Source organism: Brachycentrus maculatus, unplaced genomic scaffold, assembly GCF_059751285.1.
Source record: "Brachycentrus maculatus isolate JH-2025_06_01 unplaced genomic scaffold, ASM5975128v1 h1tg000323l, whole genome shotgun sequence".
Taxonomy (NCBI): domain Eukaryota; kingdom Metazoa; phylum Arthropoda; class Insecta; order Trichoptera; family Brachycentridae; genus Brachycentrus; species Brachycentrus maculatus.
The window spans coordinates 571,014-598,744 of NW_028281072.1; the positions used below are offsets into that span (position 1 = coordinate 571,014).

General features: G+C 30.7%; 1 protein-coding gene across 1 annotated transcript in view; it reads right to left on the reverse strand.

Annotated features, from left to right (window-relative positions):
• The window catches only part of rsh (Rap GTPase activating protein radish), a 212,330-nt gene that overhangs the window by 6,535 nt on the left and 178,064 nt on the right, over nucleotides 1-27,731 (reverse strand). The gene's annotated exons all lie outside the window — the stretch shown is intronic.

Genomic DNA, 27,731 nt, shown 5'->3' on the forward strand with positions numbered 1-27,731 from the left:
CTACCCTGATTAAAAACTCTGCACGTCACTGGTTACAGGTACAGTGAAACCTCTATCTGTCGTTTTTAAAGGGACCTATTAAAATAAACTATGAATGCGGGAAAACAATGAATGCGGGATAAATAAGTCAATCCACAAGGACTCGAGTAAAAATACCGTGTTCCCAATCTGCATAACCATTGGTAGGTTGAAATTTTATGAATACAAGTTTTAGATGTTAATAAATGTATTTATTAAAATAAATATACAAAGTTGAACAGAACTCAAAGATCTTCAGACTTCTTCTGCTGTATCCATCACACAAGCTTTCGATAGTCTGTTTCACACGTTGAAATATTGTCGTCGAATGTAACAAATTGAGAAAATTAAAAAGAATGTAAAAAAAACAGACAAATTATATCAAATATGTAGCATAATTCAAACTATGAATGCGGTAAAACGGTGGATAGAAACGATCGATGCAATCTATTTTTGTATGAAATAATTTGGGGTAGAAGAAATAAACGACACATCCGGGAAAACGATTATTCGAGGAACGATAGATAAAGGTTTCACTGTACATAAAAAAAACACGCATATTCAAATGCTACGTTGTGTCAAAATATTAAAGAAGTCGGTGAATATCTTTAGATTCAAGATTTTTTTCCTGGTGAGATGGAAGCTGCAAGCAGCAACAGATCAAAGAAATGGAAGGATATAGAAGAGAGTTATATACAACAGCAGAGGACAAAAGGCAGAAAAAATACCACTTTTACTTAACACACGTGTTTCGATGCGTTCTGCAACATTTTCTCACTCCTTTTCAAGAATGCCATAAATCAAAAAACTTGATTTTTCAGGAGAACGTTTTGAATGTTTAAAAATATAACACAATGTATTAAAAATAAATATCAAGCCACTTATTGAACTTTTTACTGTGCAACACATCTTTTTAGGTAAAACCTGAAGGTTTTTTCTCTATTTGAAAAATATTTAATAAATTAAAAAAAAAAAAATTAAACAATACCGTTTCTTCAAAATGCAAAAACAACATTTTCTGCCCTATAGCGGTTAATATAATATTATATATATATATATATATATATATATATATATATATATATATATATATATATATATATATATATATATTTGCTGGGATATAGTTCATTTTCTGGGCATTCCGAAAACATGCACAACTGAAAATTGACAATTTTTGATTTATGACGTTCTTGAAAGGAGTGAGTGATATGTGAAACTGAATCTGAATTTTAGAGTTATGCACTTGGGACGTTGAATGATGAAGAGCGTGAAGGAGCTGTTTCTTATTTTATTTATTTATTTAAATATTAATATTTATTTATATATATTTATTTATTTATGAGGATTTATTATTTAAGGATATAATAATTATTTATTTATTATATCCTTAAAGGAGTTTCAACGTTAATGAACGTCGAAATCGGTGTATCAGTTAGTATGATGTTACTTGTATAGCAATGACATAATATGTGGATATTTGTGTGTAATTTTGTCATAATTGAAACATATTTCGAATAGGTGTTTTTTTATCAAATTATTTTAACATGATTTCTATCTTCATAATACATCGATTAATTGAAAAAAAAACATGAAAAAAGAACCCACTCCCCAGAGAAAGTCGGACATTAATTTTTGTATTCCCGGAAAGTTTAAGCTGTTGTTTTGTTAGCAATACAAACATATTTTGTACGATATAAATTGAAAAATCACAAATTAAGTGTTCGAAAATACAATAAAATAAAAGTGTTTTCCTCTTCAGTTACAGCAATGAAATTCAGGAAGTGTTCTTGGGACGTGCTATTGAAAACCTCTGTTGCATTTGAGAATCGTATTTATTTTAGACATTATTTGCTCGCCCCCTTCCCTAGCCCACCCTCCCCAACGTGTCACGTGATTCGTGGAGAGAAAATCGCCTCGGATAATAAAATGCAACAGTTCCCCGCAGTCTTAAACAGTAAAATCCGAAAGGCCAAGTAAACGACCCAATAGCGCGAGGCAAAATGGCGACACGGTTCGTGTATTCTGGTTTTATTGTTGTTACTTGTGGAGAATACGGTTGATGTTTTGTGAATTTGCTATACTTGCGTGCGATTATTTCGTTTTTTAATCACGAATTCTGTTTAAAATTATTTATCATAGGGGAACCTCACTAATCTTAATACAAGAAGCATAAACGTCAATGCTCTTATACATATATACGAGTACAGTGGAACCTCTCGTGACGAGCATAATTCGTTTCAGAATCTTACTCGTTACGCGAAACACTCGTTAAGCGAAACATTTTTTTGGTTTTATTGGCATGGAGTTGCCCTTTCTCTGTAACTCATGCCAAATGTCGCTATATACATATATATATATATATATATATATATATATATATATATATATATATATATATATATATATATATATATATATAAATATATATATATATATATATATATATATATATATATATATATATATATATATATATATATATATATATAAATATATATATATATATATATATATTTATATATATATATATATATATATATATATATATATATATATATATATATATATATATATATATATATATATATATATATATATATATATATATATATATATATATATATCGCTATGGATATTCCTCGAATGACATCTATCTAGAGAAAGACCAAAGAGTTCATGGATGCTGCAAAGAGATAACATGATTCGAAGGCATGGCTTAGGTGACTTTGTCCATTACAAAAGGATCATCAAATGAGGACGAGGAGATCTGATCTCAATCGTTTAAAATGACGATAAGTTGGGATGGAGCTAGGAAGAATTATATATATAAATAAAGTTAGATTTGTGTAACAATTGATTCCTCTAAAGTTTGAAACGGATTTTTAATCAAAGTGAAATCGATTTATAAATTAAAAAAGCCACGTTTTTATTTTATTTTTATTATTTAAAAAAAATAACAAAAATTATAAACATTTTTTCATGTATCTTCTAATGCAGTGTTTTTAAATGAGTGTTACGCGTTACCCCAGTGATATGAAAGTTGCATCAAAGGGTATGCACGACAATCTTTTGACTAAGATAATTAATTTAATCACATTTGCTTGCCACATTAAATGGATTTTCACCGTCATCAAAACTGTATTTTGATGGTAATAAATGTTTAAAAAAAAACAGATTTAATTTTTATTTTCATTCTCGCAATAATACATAGGGGTACGCGAGTTTCAGGCCTTTCTTGAAGTAGTATGCAGAAAAAACTTATTGAATTAATTCAATTCAATTTCAATTCCATTTATTTATTTCAATTAATATATACAACACAAACTATAAACAATTTAAATAGTATACAGTGAAACCTCTATCTATCGTTTTTAAAGGTACCTATTGAAATAAACTATAATGCGGGAAAACAATGAATGCGGGATAAAAAAGTCAATACACAAGGAGATACGATCGAGTAAAGATACCGTCCTCCCAATCTGCATAACCATTTAGGTGGAAATTTCAAGAATACAAGTTTTAGATGTTAATAAATGTATTTATTAAAAAATACAAAGTTGAACAGAACCCAAAGATCTTCAGACCTCTTCTGCTGATCATCACACAAGCTTTCAATAGTCAGTATCCCACACGTTAAAATATTGTCGTCGAATGTAACAAAATTCAGAAATTTAAAAAAAAAGTAAAAAAAAGACAAATCATATCAAATATGTAGCATAATTCAAACAATGAATGCGGTAAAATGGTGGATAGAAACGATCAATGCGATCTATTTTTGTATGAAATGAATTCAGGGTAAAATAAATAAACGACACATCCGGGCAAACGATTATTCGAGGAACGATAGATAGAGGATTCACTGTACATTAAAAATACATTAAAATAAAATATATGCAAGAACTATTGCTAAAGGTGTAGAAGAATCCTGCTTCGGAAAACTCCTTCAGACACATGGAACAGTCAATATCCAATAATATCAATATCCAATGAGATATTTTTCAACATAGCGGTAGCGGTATTGAAAACCACTGGTTTAAAGCAAAATGGACGAAATAGGTTTTCTATTTTTGTAAGGCAATTTTATTAATTTAAAAATACTTTCAGCGGGCGAAACAATTGGAGAATTTATTGTAAATACTACCCAGACTCGATACGTGTCAGATTTGTCTTAATTATGCTTCTAATTGAACACCGTGTTCTGCTAAATAAACACTGTTTAAATCCATAGAGTGTCATTTGAACAAATCTCTTCTTTACAACAGCGGAATAACCAAGTAGCTTTGTTATTGGCCAAATCAAAGGAAGAAGCGATGTAAAATGAGACTGGCATACAGAAATACAGCTAACTTATCAACCAAATTTGCATACAGATCGTGTGTACATCTTTTACTGAATACAGATGTAACAAATATTGATTGCTGATATCAAAATGGAAGTAAGTTGAAAATGGCCACTTCGTAGGAGACGCATTAAAGAAAGCTTTTACAACATTTTGAGTGTGTCCAAATACTTGTTCACGAAATCTGGATTATCTCCAATTACAGGAGTTATTTTCATATTATATTTTTTTAACATCTCATCAAAGATGAAGAAGAATATGGAAGTCTGGGCATTTACGGGGCTGACGACCGTCATAGGATGGTTTAAGTGATCACTTTACACACGTGTAACATTCACCAATTCTACTCATTATTGACAACCACACTACTCAAATTCTCTATATATATGAAAAAATTTAGAAACCTTGTTCTTGAATCACTAGAACTTCACTAGACATCTATTGGTGAGATGTAAAGAAGCTTTTTACTAAGCAGAAACTCTTAGTAGTTAGTATGTGAGTTATATTAGTATGTGAGGTCCGAATCCTGGATTATAATCACACACATGAGAAACGCCAGAAAATACCATTATTATTTTTATTATTAGAAAGAAAGCTTTTGTAAATAAAATGAGTAAGACGTCTACTCAGATGGGAATATGGACGTCTTGAGTATTTACAGGGATAACGGCCTGCCATTAACTAGTTTAATAACTCTGTTTAGTATTATTATTTATTGATTCGGCATTAACTTTGTGGAATGATATGTTGATTATTTAAAAAAAAATTAAACGCTTGAATATACCACATAATGAGTTTTATTTACATAAACGACTAGCTTCGAAAACTTCAGATGTTTTCATCTTCTGGTACAACTTAAAACTAACGAACAAAAATATATTTATATATATATACCCCTTTATAAAAATATATTTATATATAGGGGTATAAATAGGTTAATAAATATGAACTAATTTTTTTATGTATTTCTAAATTTTCTAAATTATTCATTATAACTGTTTAGTAGTCATATTGCTAGAGTGATTTAAAATAATTGGTTAGATAAAAATCACTCATTCTACTCTTATAAACTAAAATTATTATACCTTGTACCACACAAAGGCCAAATTATGAATTATTTAGAAAATTTAGAATTCCAAAAAAAACTTAAATTTTAATAATAATTTAATAAATAATATATTGTTCCAAAATTCTATGACAGGTCATAATTCCTGTAAATACGCAAACATCCATATTCTTCTTCATCTTTGTTGAGATGTCAAAAAAATGTGAAAGCAACTTCAAAGAGAAGAAACCCAGACTTTTAAACAAGGATTTGGACAAAATAAAAATGTTTTACATATTCTAAAATTTAATAAAAAAAAAATTAAATGCCCAGACTTCCATATTCGTCTTCATCTATGTTGATATGTCAAAAATATTATAATATAACTTCTAAGCGGAGATGATCCAGATTTGTGAACAAGTATTTGGACACACTTAACGTTATATTTTATTTAATTTATTTTCGACATAATTTGATGGTTAAAAGAAAAAATGATTCACATTAAGATTTTCGTGCTTAATGCTCATTCCAACTTTAATTTCACTTCCAATTATATCGGGAATATCGAATTTTCCATACGGAGAAAATGATGGTGTACTTTTCCAATTAAAATAATATTTTCTTTGACGAAGTTCTCCTCGGGTAGATACGTAGAGAAATGGCAATTTTGGATAGAAATGGTTGTTTATTCAAAGAGATGCAAAGGAAAACTTGTTATCATCCACTAGGAATACTTTTTTTTTGCTTTGACGTGAATAAACTAGAAGTATTAACAAAATACACGATGATATATAGCAATTTTGAAAGAAAATTGCATAAATTCCTGTATTTTTTAATTCAACTTATTTGTTTTTTTTTTAATCTTATCTACACTAGATATGCAAGGCACTGCGTCATATAAACGCAGTGTTACATATCTTGATCGTTTTTACACAAAGGAAGGGTGATCAGCCCTCCGCTTCAGGTAATTAGTTCAGGGAAATATAGATTATATATGAGTTTTTTGTCATTTCATCAAAGATGAAGAAGAATATGGAAGTATGGGCATTTACGGGGCTGTCGACCATCATAGGCTGGTTTAAGTGATCACTTGTAACATTCACTAATTCTACCCATTATTGACAACCACACTAATCATATTCTTGGAAGTTCTATATATATGAACCAATTTTGAAACGTTGTTCTTGAATCACTAGAACTTCACAAGAGACATTTATTGGTGAGATGAAAAAAAACTTTTTTCTTTTTTTTCAGCCTATGGCGGTCGTTAGCCCCGCGAATTCCCACACTTCCATTTTCTTCTTCATCTTTGATGAGATAATCCAGATTTTGTGCTTGTATTTGGACACACTCAAAATGTTGTGAATAAATATGTTAAAGTGAAAAAATCACTTATATTCATTTGACCCATGAATTTAATTAATCCTTTCCAAATACGAGGGTGAGTATTTCCTAAATGTGAGTGCCTATGAAGACCAAATTCTCGGGATATCACAATATAAGCACGTTTCTAACTTGACCTTGATACTACTTAATTTTATGTCAGTTACCAAAAAATGTATGAAATTAAAACCACTTATTCCTTAGCCGATATTTGATATATTTATTACGTTAAACGTATATTGAATTAATTTTAATAATCCATTAATAATATTCGCTTTAATTTTAAAATAGTACGTTTAATAATGAGAAGATTTCATATTACTCTGGCAATTATAATTTATAAATCATTATTTTCACTCATTACTCGACAATTTGTTTTAATTAACATTTTTGTTATCTTCATTCTATCTAAGAATGTTTAATTGATTATGAAAATAAGGGATAATTTTGGAGACCGTACCCTTAAGCGCATTTGGCTACTTTGTTGAAGGTCCCGGGTTCCATTCCCATGGGAATTGAGCCCGGATAATAAATTGAAGTGCTTTTCACTTTTATATTGATTTATTTTATCACCCTGGACTAGTACAGGAACCGCAAGATAGGACAATACATAATTAAACGCATTAAATTAAGTAGAAAGACTTTTCTACGATTATGTATCTTGAATGGATTCTCTCAAATAACTGGTACGATTTGGAGGAGATGAAGAATATGAAAAAATATGCTTCATCTCATATTTTTCTGAAAATGTTCACTAAAACGTGTACTTGGCTAATCATATTGTAATATTTTTTTCATTAATTGATTTGCAGTCACTTTGTGGTCAAATCTATCCATTTTTAATTAATGTATTACTAGTGGTATAAAATACCACTTTCTTAAAATCTATTATGACACGTGTTTTTCGATGCATTCCGGATCATACGGTGTTTGAAAATGATGCAGAATGCATCGCAATATGTGTCACAGATTTTAAGAAAAAAGTGGTATTTACTAAGTAATACATTCATTAAAAATGTATTCATTTTATTAAGTATTTTTATTAAGCTTTAAACGAATTTTAGCGAGAATTTGTTTGATCTGTACGGTAAAAGATAAATACGTAACATTATACGAGTATGTATATGTAAGATACTTATTAAATGATCCCATTTCGACGTGAAATTTCATCATCTTTGATGTTTTTTCTAACACGTCACGATTTTAATTCCGGATTGTAACAAATACTTATTTTCGAGAAATTTCTCACACGTGTTGTTACATATTATACACAATACATACGTTGAGCTTTCATATGATATGAGGTACCTATATCGCTCAAACTGTTCATGAGTAGAGAAATGATGTTCGGATATGCATATTTTATTAAATGTTTCTGTACGTATCCAGGATGTTTCTAAAGTATTTATTTTAGAATGTTATAATTTAACAGTTTTGGATTTAAAAATCTTAACCCCCTTTTCAATTATTATTTACAACGACTTAAAAAACAAGCAACAAGAGTTTGTGTCGGGTTGTGGTCCCGTGGTTAGTGTCGCGGACTCTTAAGTAAGATATTATTAGATAATTTATTATTAGATTAAAACCAATATTTTTAGCTTTTCCACTTTTTTATTTGACCAGCAACCGGGTTTCGTCGTTACCGACATCACCAGTCTGATGATGTCGGTAACGACGAAACCCGGTCGCTGGTCAAATAAAAAAGTGGAAAAGCTAAAAATATTGGTTTTAATCTAATAATAAATTAAAAATGCAATTCCATCACGAAGTGTCAGTGGATAATATAAATATTATTAGATTAAAACCAATATTTTTAGCTTTTTCCACTTTTTTTTATTTGACCAGCAACCGTTTGCAACCAGTCTGATGATGTCGGTAACGACGACACCCGGTCGCTGGTCAAATAAAAAAAAGTGGAAAAAGCTAAAAATATTGGTTTTAATCTAATAATATATTAAAAATGCAATTCCATCACGAAGTGTCAGTGGATAATATAAATCTATCTTAAGTAAGAGTTTCTCGGTTCGAATCCACTCTACCACAATTTGATACCTATTTCTAATAATGAGCCGCTTAGGCTCACAGAAATAGTATGAAATTGAAAGATTTGTGTGAATCACAAATATTACTGTAAAAAACACAAATATTACTCTTTCTCCGGGTGATGAGAACATCTGTAGTTTAAAAAAAAAAAGTAGTCGTGTTTAAATTAATTTAATAAAAATAAACGGTCTTATACAGGTGATTTTTTTTATTCGTATTTAAATCATGTTATTCTACAAAATTAATGCTAACTCAATAAATACAGAAAAATACGTAAATAAACGAAATTTAAGATGGATTTAACGACAGGAAGTGGTTAAAAATTGCGTTAATTTTCTGATGATAGGTCGATATACCTCAGAATTTATTATGTAAAAAAAAAAAAAAACAAACATAGTTTCACATTGTAGAGTATGTGCGTTGTAGTGAGAATTGCAACATAAATTCAAGTAAGACTTTTAAAAAAAAAATGTTCTGGGTGTTGGTTGGTGACGTATTTTTCACATTTATTATCTTTATTATTCTACGTGTAGACAAGCCTTTGAAGCTTTGCGAAATATCTTGTGAAATATCACCGTTCGCAGTTTATTATTGGCTTCAAATTTATAAACATGAATAACTTTACCACATTCTATATGTATTGTATTAGGAATCTGGATAAAATTGATTTAAATAAAATATATTGCTTATACTTTTTCTTCATCTTCTTCAAACCCTTATCCGCACCCGATGGTGCACAAGGCACTGCATCATATAAACGCAATGTTTTCTTGATCGTTCACACACGAAGGAAAGGTCAGATCAGTCCTCCCTTCATGTACCAGTCCAGGATAATATTGAATAAATATTTCTAACCTAGAATTTTCTAAAAAATAATCTAGAAAATTACATTTTACCAAGAGAAACGGTACAATACAACTCGTATACAGTGATGACAGAAAACAACGAAGTTAAAAAAAATAAAGAAAAGAGGTAAGAAAAAAACCTCCTACGCGGGAGGCGTATTATTCTGAGATGTAAACACCGACAGGTAACTCATTTCCCGCTAAAACAAACACCAAATTGACACGTCATTTCCGAATACGCCCATAATGGCGGCCCGCCTCCAAATACGTGTTTGTTTAACCCTTTGCCCGATCTGCCCGTCCCACATACGGGCAAAACAATCAGCTCTTGCGGATTTGCCCGAACGCGGTACGGACACGCTGACGAAGAAATAGCTCAAACTGATTTAACCGTATTATTTCATAGAATAAAATTACAACTATGTAATTTTTTCCACATGAATTTTATTTGACCAGCAACTGAGTTTCATCGTAACCAATATCGCAAGTCTGATAATGTCGGATAATGTATTCCAGTCTAGTATACGTAATTATTTAGTCCGCCTCCTTAGCGTAATGGTCAGCACACTCGGCTACTGTACAGGAGGTTCCAGGTTCGATTTCCAGGGGGGGGGTCATAATAATAACGGTAATTTTTCACTCTAATATTTATCCAATATTACCCTGGACTGGTACCTGAAGCGGAGAGCTGATCACATTTCCTTCATGTGTTAACGATCACAATAACACTGCGTTTATATGATGCGGTGCCCTATGCACCATTGGGTACAGATAAGGGTTTAAAGAAGAAGATGAATGTGTTCTCGCAGAGTGGCTCTTTGTGTGTAGACTGTAGTGGACTCTGTCGCGCAATGTCGGTATTAAGGGGGAACTCACAAACTGGATGATTCAGTAAGCGATCGGCTGCGCGAGAAACTAGACGTGTCTCTGCGCTCAATTTAAAAATACTAAGTAAATATTACTATTTCCAAAAAGTTGTATTTACTAAGTAAAGGGTTAATAAAAATGGATAAATTTTACCACAAAGTGGCTGTCGAATCAATTAATGAAATAAAAAGTACATATACTTAATGGAATATTTTATTTTTTGCAGAATATAGATCGAAAAAATATTTTTGACATTTTTTTAACTCATTACCTTTCAATAACTCGATAACTCGAGAAACTGGTTTTCTCAATACAAAAACGGCGAATGAAGAAAAAAAACTTTAAATGTTACGTGGATTTAAAGAAAATGAAGTTGCGGGCTATTGATAACTAGGCCTTAATTCGAACGTTTCGAACGCATTTTAATATCATACATTTGAAACAAAAAACCTGCCCTTATTTCAAATAAAGACTTCATTAAAACCCATCAGCCAAAGGGTTAAAAGGAATAAAAGAAGGCGCAGATGCGAAAATGTAATTTGTAATTTCCACGCAGGTTTCACCGTAAAGCTAAAAAGGATGAGATTCGGCTTGGAAGATATGAGGTTCGAAAGCCAACGGCAATATCCGGGACTCGATGTATGATTTGTGCCTGTGTAGGTGCAAATGAGGCCGAGCCGATGTACTTATACATATTATGTATAGGTACAGAGGATAGGTACATTACCGATAAAGAGCAAAGTCAATAAAAATACGCGAATTGAGATTACTTGAGAAATGTCTTATTCGGCAGAAAGCACAATAAAACAAATGCTACAGAAAGATAACATGATGCGACCTATGTGACGCTGTATATGATAGAAGGACCTACAACCTGAGGACAAAAAGAGCCGACCCTGGCAGTCTACGAAGACGATAAGTAAGGCTGAAGTCAAGAAGAAGAAGAAGTATTCAAACGTCAACTTGGCCAATCACTAATTGTTTTTTTTTTCATATAATTAATATTTGAAGTACTAACTTTGTGATTTTCCATTTTAATTATAAAAATAAGTGTTTTTCGTTTAATTTAGGTCGACAACACTGGTGGACGATCGCGATATAAAAATACAAAAAATAGGGGGTAATTAATAAAAACAGTTTGCGAACCATTCTTAACTACAATTCAATTGAATCAAATAAATGAAAAAAAACAATAAATTGTTATGCAGGAAAAGACTATCAACTTTGTGTACGTATGTAAAATGTAACATACATAAATATGTTTTGTATGAAAAAGACGGAATTTCATCAGGGGGTACACATCCGTTGGTGGATCATCGAAAAAGCTTAAACATGAGCATCAACAGGTAGATATACCATTTAAGGAAATTGTGAAATAATGCTGAATATGATAAACAGGGGTGGTTTGTTAGGGAAGGTAGGGGAGGATATTACATTATAATGTGACTAGGGTGGTAACGGGTACAACCACCTTTCAGGACCTGGTGTATTTTATAGGGATGATAACGAAATTATAATGTTATTATATCAGTATTTTACGAAGTATTAAAACACAGGTTTAGCGCAAAATATGTGTATTTTATCTTTACAAAAATGATGACTAAAGTAACCTGTAGTTAAACCGTTATTACTTCGTTTTAACTTCGTATTAAACATACAATTAAATAGATTAATTTAATATTTCAATTATCTCTATTTTTTAACAGTTTATCGAGTTTTTTTTAAATCGAAAACTGTCTTAACCGCATTTCCGGATCTAATTATATATATATATATATATATATATATATATATATATATATATATATATATATATATATATATATATATATATATATTTATACATATATATATATATATATATATATATATATATATATATATATATATATACATATATATATATTTATATATATATATATATATATATATATATATATATATATATATATATATATATATATATATATATATATATATATATATATATATAGATATATATATAAATATATATATAAATATTTATATATATATATATATATATATATGTAATAAAATAACTAGGTACCTACCTATACATTTTATTAAGTACTTACAAAAAGTACCTACATAGAACAGTTCTACCACCAGATGCCGCATGCGTCGCTCAGAATAAAACAAAAGACTTCCGATAATATGGTTAACTGTCAGAATCAGATAGATAGATAGATAGATAGATATAAAAATTATTATAAAGATAAATTAATTATAAACTTTAATTACAAAGCAACACATTGTTTATTTTATTATTATACACCCACTTTACAAATTATTTACACTTAATTTTCAAAAGGAAAATATTACCACGTTATAAAACGACAATTTTGTTAATTGGAAATGGATTATGAAACATTAGATGTATTAAAACAATTACTACAATATGTTCGGAGTGAGAGAGAAAAATTAGAAGATGATCAAAGAAAACAATTAGAAGATAATCAAAGAAGACGTGAAAATCTAAGAACTAGTGATAAAATTAAAGATAAAAGTCCATGTAAGATTTGTGAAAATTTGAATAAGGGAACTCGATATCACTCTGAAGCAACGTGCTGGTTTAAAACAAAGGAGGGTGATAAGATTAATAATAAAAATGAAGATTTACAAATTACACAGAAACAGTGCTTGAAGAATGAAAATAAAAATAACGTGGAAAAAAATTCTACAAAATATAAAATAAAATATACTCCAGAAAAGAAGAATTTCGAAGCAGATTGTATAAGCAGGAATCCAGTATTAAAATCGAATGAAAATGCAGATGAACAATTAAAAGTTGTAAATTTGGTTAAATTAGAAGATAATTTAAAAGATCAGAATAAAAATAAAGACATACAAATAACACAGAAACAGTGCTTGAAAAATGAAAATAAAAATAAAGTAGAAAAAACTTCTACGAAAGATAAAATAAAATATTCTCCAGGAAAGAAGAATTTAGAAGTAGATTGTCTAAGCAGGAATCCAGTATTAAACTCGAATGAAAATGCAGATGAACAATTAAAAGTTGTAAATTTGGTTATATTAGAAGATACTCTAAGAGATCTGAATAAAAATGAAGGAATTCAAAAGAAAAAAACAAATGGATTGAAAAAAACTGTGTCTACTTTAAAAGGGTCAAGAAAAAAAAACACAAAAAAAAGAAAGAAAAAAAAGAACGGAAAAAAGAAAAAAAAAGAAAGAAAGAAAAAAAAAAAACAAGAAAGAAAAAAAAGAAAGAAAAAAAGAAGGAAAAAAGAAAGAAAGAAAAAAAAAAAAAAAAAACTTTATCATATCACTAAACTTATACCAGTCCCTTAACTACAAGAAGATGATCCGGAGGACGAGTGAAAATTTTACTATGAATTTTCTTCCCCAAGGGGGGAGATGTAATAAAATAACTAGGTACCTACCTATACATTTTATTAAGTACTTACAAAAAGTACCTACATAGAACAGTTCTACCACCAGATGCCGCATGCGTCGCTCAGAATAAAACAAAAGACTTCCGATAATATGGTTAACTGTCAGAATCAGATAGATAGATAGATAGATAGATATAAAAATTATTATAAAGATAAATTAATTATAAACTTTAATTACAAAGCAACACATTGTTTATTTTATTATTATACACCCACTTTACAAATTATTTACACTTAATTTTCAAAAGGAAAATATTACCACGTTATATATATATATATATATATATATATATATATATATATATATATATATATATATATATATATATATATATATATATATATATATATATATATATATATATATATATATATATATATATATAAATATATATATATACATACAGAAGATCTCCTGATAGACTTCTATTACAAAGCATATTTTTTATAATCCAAGTTGAGAAAATTATAGAAAATGTGAAACAAAAAATTATCCCTATTTTACTGTGAATTTACATTAAATAGCTTTCAATGTCCACGTCACTGTCAATATTTGTCAATAATTTAACTGTTCACAAATTTTAACAAACTATCGTAAAATCATTAAGGGTCTATCTTTAGTTCCACTTTTAATATAAAAAATATTTTCAATTTTGTTTGTATTTTGTTGCAATAAAACATGAAGGGGATTTATCCCGAATTGAGTGACATAATGTGATTGTCAAACAACCTTTATAATTAAAGTACAAAGATTAAGAATATTTTTTTCGTTTCACTCTTAACGCACAAAATGTTTACAATTGTTTCGAGAAATAAAAATACTTTGTGTTCTAATCCACTCACATTTTTACTAACCAACTAGTTTCGGCAACAACCTGTTGCCCTCTTCAGGGTTTATTTATTACTACTTATTTATTAGGGTATCAATATGATCCACAAAGTTAATGCTTTCAATATTTAAAACGTTTACAGTTGTGTATAATATTTATTTAGCGTCGTAAAACATGAAGGAAATTTTTTACGGAATTAAGTAAACATAATTCATAATAAAATTAAAATAAAACTTTGTTTGAAAATCACTATAAATATATAACTATTACTAAATTATAATGTCTACCGGTTTCGAAGCTAACCGCTTCATTATCAAGACTGATTAATAACAAATATAATTTGACTGTGAACCAACTCTCACAAACTATCGTAAAAAGAGGCATTCTATAGTTTCGCTCTTAACGTATTCATTGCTTTCAATTTTGTATTTATTTTGCGCTGTAAAATACGAATGAGATTTTTTCCCGAATTAAGTTAATGTAATATGACTCTTAACAAACGTTGTAAAATAATTTAAAATAAATTAATTAAATTTTATATATATTAATATAATAAGAAAGAAAAAAAAACATGAAAAAAATTTGCATAACCTACCATAATTAAGATCTTTGTCCCTTTATAGGAGAGGACTGCGTATTTAATTTCAAGATTTCGAATAGAAATGTTTAGAAAATAAATTAAAATCATAAATATAAAAACAAAAAATTAATATAAATAACTACCTTTTGGTATATTCCAAATATCATTTCATGCAATGTGAATATTCTGAAATTTTCTGAAAACTCGCAGTATGTTTGAATTTTTATAAAATAAATATGTTCAGAGGATTCCTGTCCGATTTCTCTTTGTATCCCGAGTGTTGTATACTTTTTGTATTTGCCCCGGATCTGTATTCACAGCATCCGTCTCCGGGGAGATGGATTTCACGAGCAAATCCGAAGTGCAGACGGCAACCGCAGGCGGTGAGGTACTCATGACGGCTGAATCTACACGGCTCTTGAAAACATATATGCCGTGCAATTTTAGATTGAATAGTGCCAGGAAATAATAGAATCTCGAGAAAAATACATGAGATTTGGTAATATATAGGTTTTTCACTTTCGAATCGGACGTTTTACAAAACAAATTGAACGTTTTATTGAATTTAAAAAAGGAAGAATTAAAAAAATATATATCCATATCAGTACTATATACCGTCAGTATGAATACCTGCCCTGAAATAATTTTAGAAAAATCTCAATCTCATGAAAACATTTACGAGATTTGGTAAATATATCTGCGAAAGTTTCTGCGAAAAACATTCAAGAAAACCTATTTCATTAGTTAAAAAATACACTTAATGATCTATAAACTTGACATAATAAGCAAGGTAAATAATAAATGCAATTTCCTTCTTAAAAAAAGTTAATTTAGGCATTGGTTTCGTGTATATTGTCCAATAATTATTTTGAACAACCATGCTTATGAAATATATTTTGTTCCTGTCGATTTGATACTGGAATAATTGACTGACATTCAACCATGCCAAAAAAAAATATTTTCCCATTTCCAAAATGCTCAGAATCATATTTCTATCATAAAACAATGAAGCCGATGATATTTTCATCCGGGTATTCAATTTAAGAGGCAAACTGAGGCGCACAATAGACAGAAAAGGTTCGAAGCTTCACAAAAGCTCGCCCTAAACTTGCAAGAAGACCGCACTCAGAAAAGGCTGAATGGAGTATTATTATTTCGATATTGACTTTAAAAATCAATACACATCCCCCGAAACAAGCCTTGTTCGACGAACCGCTGAATTAATTCATGCATAAAATAACGAATTAAAAGTTTAACTTGGAATTACATGGAAAATGTTAACATTTATGTTTAAAGCAGAATTGTTATTTATCGTTTCAGAATTCACTTTGTGGTAAAACGCGATTTAATTATAAATAAAACACTTATTTTTTACTACTTGAGAATTATTATATTGCTAGTAGTTTTAAGTTTCGGAAGTTACAAATGCTTTCATCTACGGGTTTAAATATAAACTGAAACCAATTCATAACACTATAGTTAAAGTAAGTGGTAAAATTTAAAATTTAAAATCAAAACTATTTACACATTTTACTACAGTAATTTGATAATGCTCTAACAAGGTCATACAATTTTCACGATTTTTTATTTTTATTTTAATGTATAAAAAAAAAAATATACAACTTGGTAGACTCAAATCAGTGTCTTGATTTTAATATTCAAAATATGATATGGAGTTCGACAAATAAAACGTCAAATCAATAAATAACAAGTGTTTTATTTCAAATTTTAAGCAAAATTCATAAAAATGTACGTTTTAAAAAAATAAGAAAAACTATATATTTACAACTTGAATTGTACGTAAATGCCATTATTTCTTCAATGAGGACACATTATTTTTAACATAAAAATTTAATTAATTGTAAGACGCAATATATGTATTAATAACATAAATATAAACATTGAATAATTATTATAAATAAATAACGTCTCTTCATTTGAGATTTTCCCTTCGGAAATTGTCGTCGACAGGATACAGAGATGAGTATGATAGATCTGAATCCCCGTCATCTTACGAGTCTCCAATTTGCCTGGACCAAATTACAAGATTAGTCCTTTGAAGTATCGAAGGGAAGTTTGAGAGTTCGAGGCCGTCTTTCATATCTATGTGACAAACTTTTTCTTTTAAAATAGCTGTCACGGAATCTATTACGCGCTAACTCTCATTCAAGTTTAAAAGTGTCCAAGTCAACAAAATATAAATTATAATTGACTAAGTTGACTTGTCGACAAAAAATACGTGATTGCTTAATCATTTAAAAAAAAATTATACATTTAAAAAGTTGTATTTCTAAATACGTTGAATTAAAAAATAAAACTCAAGAAGTGTGTTGATTTTTTTATAAACATGGTTTGTTAGTTGTAAAAGAAAAACACTTGTTTTTTACGATTGGTTCCGGAAGCTATACTTCCATCTTCAGGTTTAAATATAAGCTAAAGATTAAATTATTTAAAATAATTTAAAAATTTATATTAAACCACTTCATTCATTTTATTTCGTTACATACGACTAGTTTCGAAAAAAAACAGACGTTTTCATCTACAGGTATAAATATTTTACTTTTCACTTTCAATTTGAATAAAATTAACACGTCATTTCACAAAGTTAACGCCGAATCAATAAATAATATAAAGCATAAATAATTAACTGTTCTTTAAATAAGGAGGGTGGGTTAGTAAGGGGAAGGGGGGGGGTGAGTCAGGGGGTAGAATTTGCAAATAAAGGAAAAATGGAAAGCAAAGGTGAAGAATTTTGAAACAATATTTTATTTATTAAATTATTATTAGAATATAAGTTTTTTTTTGGATTTCTAAATTGTCAAGGTTATTCATTATTTGGCCTTCGTATGGTATGGGTGTAATAATTTTAGTTTATGTGAGTGGAATGAGTGATTTGTATCTATTATGTGATTTGCAAATTCCGAAAAATAATTACCAACAAGACCGCTACGATGTTCTTTGATTTTTATCATTAAATTTATTGTTGGGTATTATATCCAAAATTAAACGGTTATTGGATTCAATTCTACTTTTATTAACATATCGCTCACTCCTTTCAACAACGTCATATATATATGTATAAAAAAAAATAATTTTTCAGAAGACCGTTTTTAAAGTTTAAAAATATAATAAAATATATTAAAAATAAATATCAAGCCACTTATTGAACTTTTTACTTTGCGAAAGATGTTAGGTAAAAAATATTTAGTATATTTAAAAAAATAATTAAACAATACCTTTTCTTCAAAATGCAAAAACAACACATTCTGCCCTCTAGAGGGTAAATATTAAGTTGAAAATATGTCGCTTTTGCTGGGATAAAGTAAATTTTCTGGGCGTTCCGAAAACATGCGCAACTGAAAATTGGCGATTTTTGATATATGACGTTGTTGAAAGCAGTGAGCGATATATGATATGTGCCGCGTTTCGTCTTAAGACATTATCAAACACTCAAATAAAAATTTATCTTTAAATCTATATTAAAACACGAATAATGACTCATTTTCATTCTCGAAATCAAACATGAAATTTTTTAATATGTTATTAGATTAAAACCAATATTTTTAGCTTTTCCATTTTATTTTTATTTGATCAGCGACCGGGTTTCGTCGTTAGACTCATCATCAGACTGGTGGGAGGCTATACAAATTGTTGTTATATATAAAACAAGGCAGGAGTTGATAACCATGATTTGATATAATTTTATTGCGAAATTAATTTAATTTAAGTGAATTTAAGTATTGTATGATATTAAAAATATTTTTATAAATATCATACAATACTTAAATTCACTTAAATTAAATTGATTTCGCAATAAAATTATATCAAATCATGGTTATCAACTCCTGCCTTGTTTTATATATAACATAACAATTTGTATAGCCTCCCACCAGTCTGATGATGTCGGTAACGACGAAACCCGGTCGCTGGTCCAATAAAAATAAAGTGGAAAAGCTAAAAATATTTGTTTTAATCTAATAACATATTAAAAATGCAATTCCATCACGAAGTGTCAGTGGATAATATAAATCTATTGAAATTTTTTATTTCGATATTGAAAATGAGTCAGTGTAAATCACCAAATATGAAAAAAAAATAGACCTTTTACAAGCGTTTCTCAGAAAATACAGCAAACCCTAATGAAGAGATCCGCCTCAAATTTGAAGAGTACAAAGAAAAATAAAGTAGAGGTTAGAGTGGTTGTATTTTCGACCAGTAAACAGTTTCAGGAACGTGTCAACAAGGGCTCGAGATGGATTCGGGTCCCCTGTGATGAATGGTATCAGAGTGAGTGATCTGTGCCGCGGTGGGAAATGCCACAATCTAAAACGTATTTCACGTCGAGAAAATTGACGACACATTCTCATTTCCTTGTGTAATAATAACACGCAATTCTTGGGATGGCAACGGAGCACACGAGGATGAGGAGATTGAACATATGATAAGACATATTGAAAAGTAATGGAATATATCGGCGGTTGGGATGGTGTTTATTTTGCCTTTTTTCTGAATTTTGCCATACTGCTCGAATGGTGCAAAGGGTAGTGCGTCGGAACGACCCGGTGATACCTTAATTGGAAACAACATTTTGAGTGTGTTCAAATACTTGTTCACAAATATGGATTATCTCCAATTAGGAAGAATGTTTGTGAAGATAGAGTGGTGTGGCGTTCAATTCTCTCTGCCTGCCCCAGCGGAGAAGCGACGTGATGGCTACTTACTTAGTTAGTTAGGAATTACAAGCCAAAATAAATAAAAAGCGATAAGGATATTTTGTAGCGTTTCTCATGTATGTGAATATAATCCAAGATTCAGACCTCACATGCAAACGAAATAGTTTCTGCTCAATAAAAAGCTTCTTTCATCTCACCATAGATATCTCTAGTGAAATTCTAGTGATTCAAGCACGATGTTTCGGAATTGGATCATATAAAATTGTTAGTATAGACATTTTTATGTTATTCTTTTTTTCGTAATAAAGTGAGGAAGGCACTCATTATGTGCCTGTATGGAACGCATGCCTCTGCTGGCGAACCGGTATTAGATTGCGACTTTTACCGATCTACCGGTAACGCTACTTCCAGGTAAATATGCATATTCTAGTTCGTACTTGTTTGCGCGCGTATAAATCTTATTCGTAAAATAAACATTGTGGGTAATACATATAGTCCTTTCCAGTGTATGCTTTTAGACGGGAAGTGATTCGGTCGTTCTTCTAGCTGCCAGGGGTTGGCTTTATACTCTTTGATCATGGAACTTTAAATATTTAAGTTAGTGATATAAAGTTTTCAATGATATGTTTTCTTTTCAAGAAACAAATATAGATTTAAGTATGAAAAATCTTTTTCAATAAAAACGTTAATTTAAGTTTATTCAAAATCTTAAATCTCCTAAAATTATTCACGGATTGCTTGGATTTTTTTACACAATGTTCTAATGTGTAAAGGCAACTACCCGTAACTCAAGTTGCGGTTGTTCGCGTAATACAGCTCAAAGCATTATTATAACTGGCCTATATAATATACAATCACAGATTTTGCTCTATATATTTCCTTTACTGAGATATTCATTATCCAAGTAGGCGCAAAATTTTATTAATTTGATACATGTATTGGCGAAAAGCATCATTTTAAGTTTACTATAAATGCGTTCATCTAAAAACTACTGTTTTAAGCTTGCGGCTTTTTGCCTTTGCACATTACTGTTGAATTCTAACTAACTAACTAACTAACCATCACGCCGCTTCCCCGCAGGGGTAGGCAGAGAGAATAGAGCGCCACACCACTCTGTCCTTGCAAACATTCTTCGCCTCTTCCACGTTCATGCATCTCCTTATACATACCCGCCGATTGTTACGACTCCTAACCTGACCACTTTCAAGTATTTGGCAACCTGATCGTGCCATGTTTTTCTCGGTCTTCCTCTGCTTCTTTTCCCAATAACATATTGTATTCGAATACGCGTATTTTAAATATACATGTGATGGGTAAAATGTAATTTTCAAAAATATATATTTTTGATCGAAATGGCAGCGCCATCTTTTGAACGTAACAGCAGCACACGAAATAATAATCGTTGCTCACGACGGGTAGTGTGCTTCATCATACATAGTTTCTGACACTTTTGTTGTTACATAGATTTTTAATATTTTCGTTGCTTCAAAAGTATTATGAAATAATACATATCAGAATTGTGAGCTTTCTATTATCATTTTGTTCCCTTCAATCAGACTGAGTCACAGCAGAGCGTGGTTGGGTACAGATATTTATTTTTCAACTTTATTTTTACGCATGAAATATTTTTGCTGTCCTTTTTGTATAATTGGAGCTCGCTTGTTGTCATTTAGAAATATATAGTACATTTCCAAATAAAAAACATACACATTTGTTTAGCTTGTATTTTAAAAGGAATAACCCACAAAGCCTCTTCTTTTAGAGACTTGTTTGCAGGTAAGAAAGTATTGATAAGGAATTCAAATGTGAAAAACCAATCACAACCAATCAGACCAATTGAAGAAAAAACTTTCTTTAATTTATTTTGCAATTGGCGAGAATCGAGCCCACAACGCCAGTTTTACAGTCGAGCGTCTACCCACCTACTCCATATCGCCTTTGTATGCACATCACATGTTGAGGCTCTAGTCAAAAAGTTACATTTCTAATATTGCACAAAAAATCATTTAAATGCAAATTTGTTCTGTTTACTATATTCTATCGAAATCTTAATTAAAATTATGACAAAACGTAACCAATCCTGTGTTAAACCAATATGAAATCATTAAATCGCACCAAAACGTAACAATTTTATAAGCTAGATTTCCTGATTATTAGAAATTATTTATAACGGAAATGTAACGTTTTGGTGGGGACCTCCACATATGCATACCGAACTTTCTACTGCTGAAATAATTTTCAGAAATTTCATTTTCAGGATTGTGAATCTAATGAACTTGCATAGCGACTCCAGATGCACATTTTCAAGAACAGAGCCTCGACTAACGAGCGATGCCTTCTTTACAACCCTCCGCACCTCACCTCCCCTCCCGCCACCCTTCTCAGTTCACTTCTTTAGTTTTCCAGCCTTTGAAGTCGCGGCGGTGAAATCACTTTACGTGCCCATAAAATGGCCACAAGATATGGAGCTGCGGAAGGTATTATCACGAGGCTGTGTAATTACTCGCAGACGGGGTTATTTGATTATACCAAGGGCTGCAAGAAACGTCAAATAGATCCACGTATAATTTAAAACAAACTAACTTTTTGAGTGACATTGTACGGTAATGCCTCGCATAACGTACTCAATTCGTTCGCAGGAGAAAATTCGCTTCGTGAAACGCGTTTAATTATATTTTATTTATTAGGAAAATTTACAGAACAGTTTCATAAATACATTTACAATAATGATTAACAAAAAAAAACAGGTATTTGTTATTCCATTATTAACAAAAATTCACATATTTCATTAAATATAAATACCTGGAAGAGGGGCGGAAGGAAGGAAAAGGGGAAAAGGGAAAAATCAAAGCTCAAGTCCAAGACAAATAATGTTAAAATGGGAACACACCACGACAAAAATATTGACTTACTGTGTGCGCGGTCGCAGTGCTGACAATGTCGAGTAGAACATATATTTTTTTTCCCATAACAATATATGTAATATACTTTGTGAGGAATGAAGAGATAAGGCGTAGGACGCAGCAAATCTTGGTCACAACTGTCGTCAAGAAAAGGCGATTCGGTTGGCTTGGCCATGTACTCCGTACGCCTCGCGAGAGGCTTAATCAAGCTTGCCTCTTTTACAAGGCATCAGGTTCGCGCCGCCTAGGACGACCATTGCTGCCAATTCGTCGGCAGTTCTCGTCAGAACTTCGGGACACGGACCTGACTTGAGAAGATGCAAGGGAGCTGGCAGCCGACAGAAGAGCCTGGAGACAGTTTGTGGGCTTCATATGGTTGAAGAAAAATATATGTTTTAAATTAATTCGTTCTGTAGCATAAAATATGATACCATATGACACCATAGTCAGCTCTACTAAGGTTTTTCAATAAGCATTGAAGAACACTAATAATTTTAAAACAAGCTAAATTTTTACGCCACATTGTACAGTCTGCCACTCATAAATTAGTCAATGACTCTTATATATTTTATGACATGATGTTGGAATGATTATTCCAAAAACGGTAGTCATGAATTAGTGTTTATTACACAAAGTGAACGATGAATGATAAGGAGTGTGTTATATTACCATACCACAAGGTTAACAATGCTTTTAATATACAAAAAAAAAACATCAGAGTTAATCGATCAAAAATTGAAATGATTTTGTTTTAAAAGGACATTCTCATTAAGTAAAATTTTCGTGTTAAATTTGTGCTGTGTAGGTACAATGCTCATTGTAGACACTAATGTGACACGTTTACTTATACCATCAGGAATGATATGTTTAAACATTAAAGTTTGACATCGCCTTCCCCATACAAACAGCCGACTTGACGCGCGCACACACAGCGTGTGGATATATTATAATATTTATCCGGCCTTTGTAGCTACGAGACAGATGTCATGAAATGTCGTCTCGTCAAACCGAAGTTTAACAAAGTTGAAATTAGTTTTACTCTAACGGTTAAATCATGTATTTCCATAATGAAATTAGCTTATTAGATTGGGAATTGTTTTAGCTCCGCGCTATTCACTTGTAACTCTAAGAATTATAAAATGATATAATATAAACTCGTATATATCGCTCACTCCTTTCAAGAACGTCATAAATCAAAAATCGTAAATTTTCAGTTGTGCATGTTTTCGAAATGCCCAGAAAATGTACTATATCCCAGCAAAAGCGGCATATTTTTAACTTAATATTTACGTGCTACAGGGCAGAAAGTGTTGTTTTTGCATTTTGAAGAAAATGTATTCTTTAATTTTTATTTTTAAATATACTAAATATTTTTCAAATGGAGAAAAAACCTTCAGGTTTTACCTAAAAAGATCTGTTGTACAGTAAAAAGTTCAATAAGTGGCTTGATATTTATTTTTAATACATTGTATTTTATTTTTAAACTTTAAAAACGTTCTCCTGAAAAATCATGTTTTTTGATTTATGACGTTCTTGAAAGGAGTGAGCGATATGTAAATATAGCAGTCCTACAGGAGAAAGTGACCAACTAACAAAACCTTGAATGTTCAGGAGGGCCATTTAAGTCACTTTTGATTGGCAAGATAATAAACATCAATGCAGTTTTCATTTTTAACAAGTCAATATATAATACTTCCGAGTTTAAAATCGCTTTGGAATTTTTTCAGGGCAATATGAAAGCTAATAAGATATCAAATAGTCAATGATCACGTTTTTGTAAACAAATGCACTTGGTCACTTTCTCCTGTATGACTACGATATGTATTAAGGATGTTTTTTTTAGGTTTGGTTTTTCAACTGTCAACTACAGACTGTCGATTTGAAAGTTGACAGTTGATTTGTAGTCAGTAAGTTTTGCCATTTAATCATGAGTAGACTGAATGACCATTTTGCGCGTCGTAGGTTCGGTGAATGGGCCGAAAACTGTTTCAGCTTGATCCTCTTTTTCTACGAAAAATTTTGTTCACCGATAAGGCACCTTTTTAGCCAAATGCCTATGTCAATAATCAGAATTGCCGAATTCAGAGTAAAGAAAACCCAGAAGCCTTTGTCAAGATGCCCTTACATCCATTAAAAGTCATTGTTTGGAGTGCTTTATGGGCAGGTGGAATCATTGGCCCATATTTTTTAAAAGACGATGCCTGACAGAATGTTACGGTCAATGGAGAACAGAACCGTGATTACTAACTTTTTCGTACCTCAGTTGTGGTTTTAATAAAATGGCGCTACATGCCACACGGCGGGGTTCACCATCAATTTATTGCGGGAAATTTTAATGAGTAAACCATTAAAAAAAAACAACATTTAAATTTAAATTATGCAAGTGAAAAAATATATATATATACCTACCCGTAAATACTTTTGAAATGAATATAAAGTAGGAAGGATTTGGTTTGCTTTTGTTGTTGTTTTTTTTTTATATTAGTATAATTTGATATTTAATTAATTGTTATTTTAGTGATTAATGCCAAATGCACAAATGAAAGCTAAAATAATGTTGGCATTTTCTCTGAAATCCAAAAAAGCGTGATTACAAAATTGAAACATAATTCAATTTCAAATTTGTCCGAATCAACGAGCGCACTAAGTGGTGAAAATCACGAATTTTGTTTTTAAAATATTTTGTGCAAAGATCGTTAGGGACAATTTTTAAATAAAAAAGGTAACAATTCCGTTTTCGTAGTGAAAGCTTTCTCCGGCAGAACGGAACGTAGAGCTTCCGGAGTGGGCAAGAGGGGAGAATTAGGGATTTTCTGAGACAGGGGAGGATCAGGTTTATTAATGTTGCTAGAAAAAAAAACGCATATATTCTTATATTTAGATCACGTACTGGCATGTCACACACTCGTCAATGTTCGTCATACTTTCAAACGTTTGAGTAAGCGGCTACCAACTTACTTTACGAAAATGTTCGTGATACTTTCAAACGTTCGAGTAAGCGAGTACCAACTTACTTTACGAAAATGTTCGTGATGCATTTAAACGTTCGAGTACGTGTGTACCAGGTTATTTTCCGAAAATGTTCGTCATACCTTCAAACGTTCGAGAATGTGGGTATAAGCTTCCTTTACGAAAATGTTCGACATACCCTCAAACGTTCGAGTATGTGGATACCAGCTTACTTTACGAAAACGTTCGAGAGACAATGTTCGTCATAACTTCAAACGTTCGAGTATGTGTGTACCAGCTTTCTTTTTAAAAATGTTTGAGCGTGGATGGGGGGCTTTAGGGTGAATGCAGCGAATCTCCCTTACACCTGTTAAATCGCCATCCAGCCCTGTTATCATCGCGATCCAGCCGAGCCCGGAGAGGACATTAGTGGCGCCGCGGGGCGACCGGTGCTGTTTCAACCCTTTGCCCATTTCAATGTGCGCATAAAATAAATATACGAGTAATGCGTACATGTACCCACGAACGAGTAAACAGAAAATGCCCAAAGGCGGGCAATACGAACGCTTAGGAAAGTATTTGGGACTTGTGTTTTTATCCACCCAAATTCGTGAAAACAGCAACGTATTCGATAAGTAACGCCTAAAAGCATAATATACACAAACACTTTCGTAGGAAATTGGTGTTCTGGGCATTAATTACCTAAGGAAAATAACGTTCACATAACGTAGAGTATATAACTACCAAAAAAACTAAATTTTTAAGTATTTTTTTTTAAATAGCATAGCATTTTGAAAAAGGAGTTCGTGGAAAAAATATTTTTATTTCAAAACGTATTTATTTTCATATTTTTAGTACACAATTCTTCACATATTTAAGGACGTGGTTAGTTGGTGGAGTTCTTCTTTTATATTTTTTTATTATTCACAACAAAGTGTTTAAATATTTTTTACAAATCTTATTTGTCCACTTAGGAGTTCATCAACATATATGGAGAATAATATGGAAGTCAGGGGTATTTATAAGCCTTGTGACCTGTCATTAAGTGTGAAATTACAAAATAACATACACGAATAAAATAAAGAAAAAAACAATTATATTTTTCTTACTACTATTTTTGAAATATTGAAAACCTAACGATTTCTTTATTTTGCATTTGCTCTATATTTATGTGTGCCTCCGCTGGCAGCAAATTAAAAATGAAAAGAACTACAAAGTGAAAAATTTAACTTCCATATTTATTTATCCCTTGCCATCTTTCATTTTATGGTGCCATCTATCAGAGCCATAAACTGATTGGATCTTATCTTTCTGCCAACTATAGTACCAGAAAATTCCGAATTATCCAACTAGTACCACAATGTTACTATATATACAAATGTTTCAACCCGATACAGAAACATTACATAAAAAAAGAATACCATATTCCGAACATCGGCGTTCGTCTTTCTCCCTGGTATTCTTCAAACATTGATCTACATACATACGAACGATTCCAATTTCAGTTTATGGCAAAATAAATCTAGTGAAAAGTGGTGGAGTTGAGCTTACAATACAGCGAGCGTAATATATCACAAAAACAGCGCTACATCGTAAAACACTGTTATTTATTTTGCATACAAAACAAAAATACAGTAATATTCAGAAAAAGAGTTGGTATAAATGATAAGAACCTTGTTGTAACAAGTAAGAAAATGAAAATCAACTCCGTAAAAATAATGGGCATTTGTTAAAATAATGAGATGAGTATTTTAAAAGTATAAATATAAAATACTTGTGTAAGAATACTACATACATATGTTCTCATCCACAGCTGAAA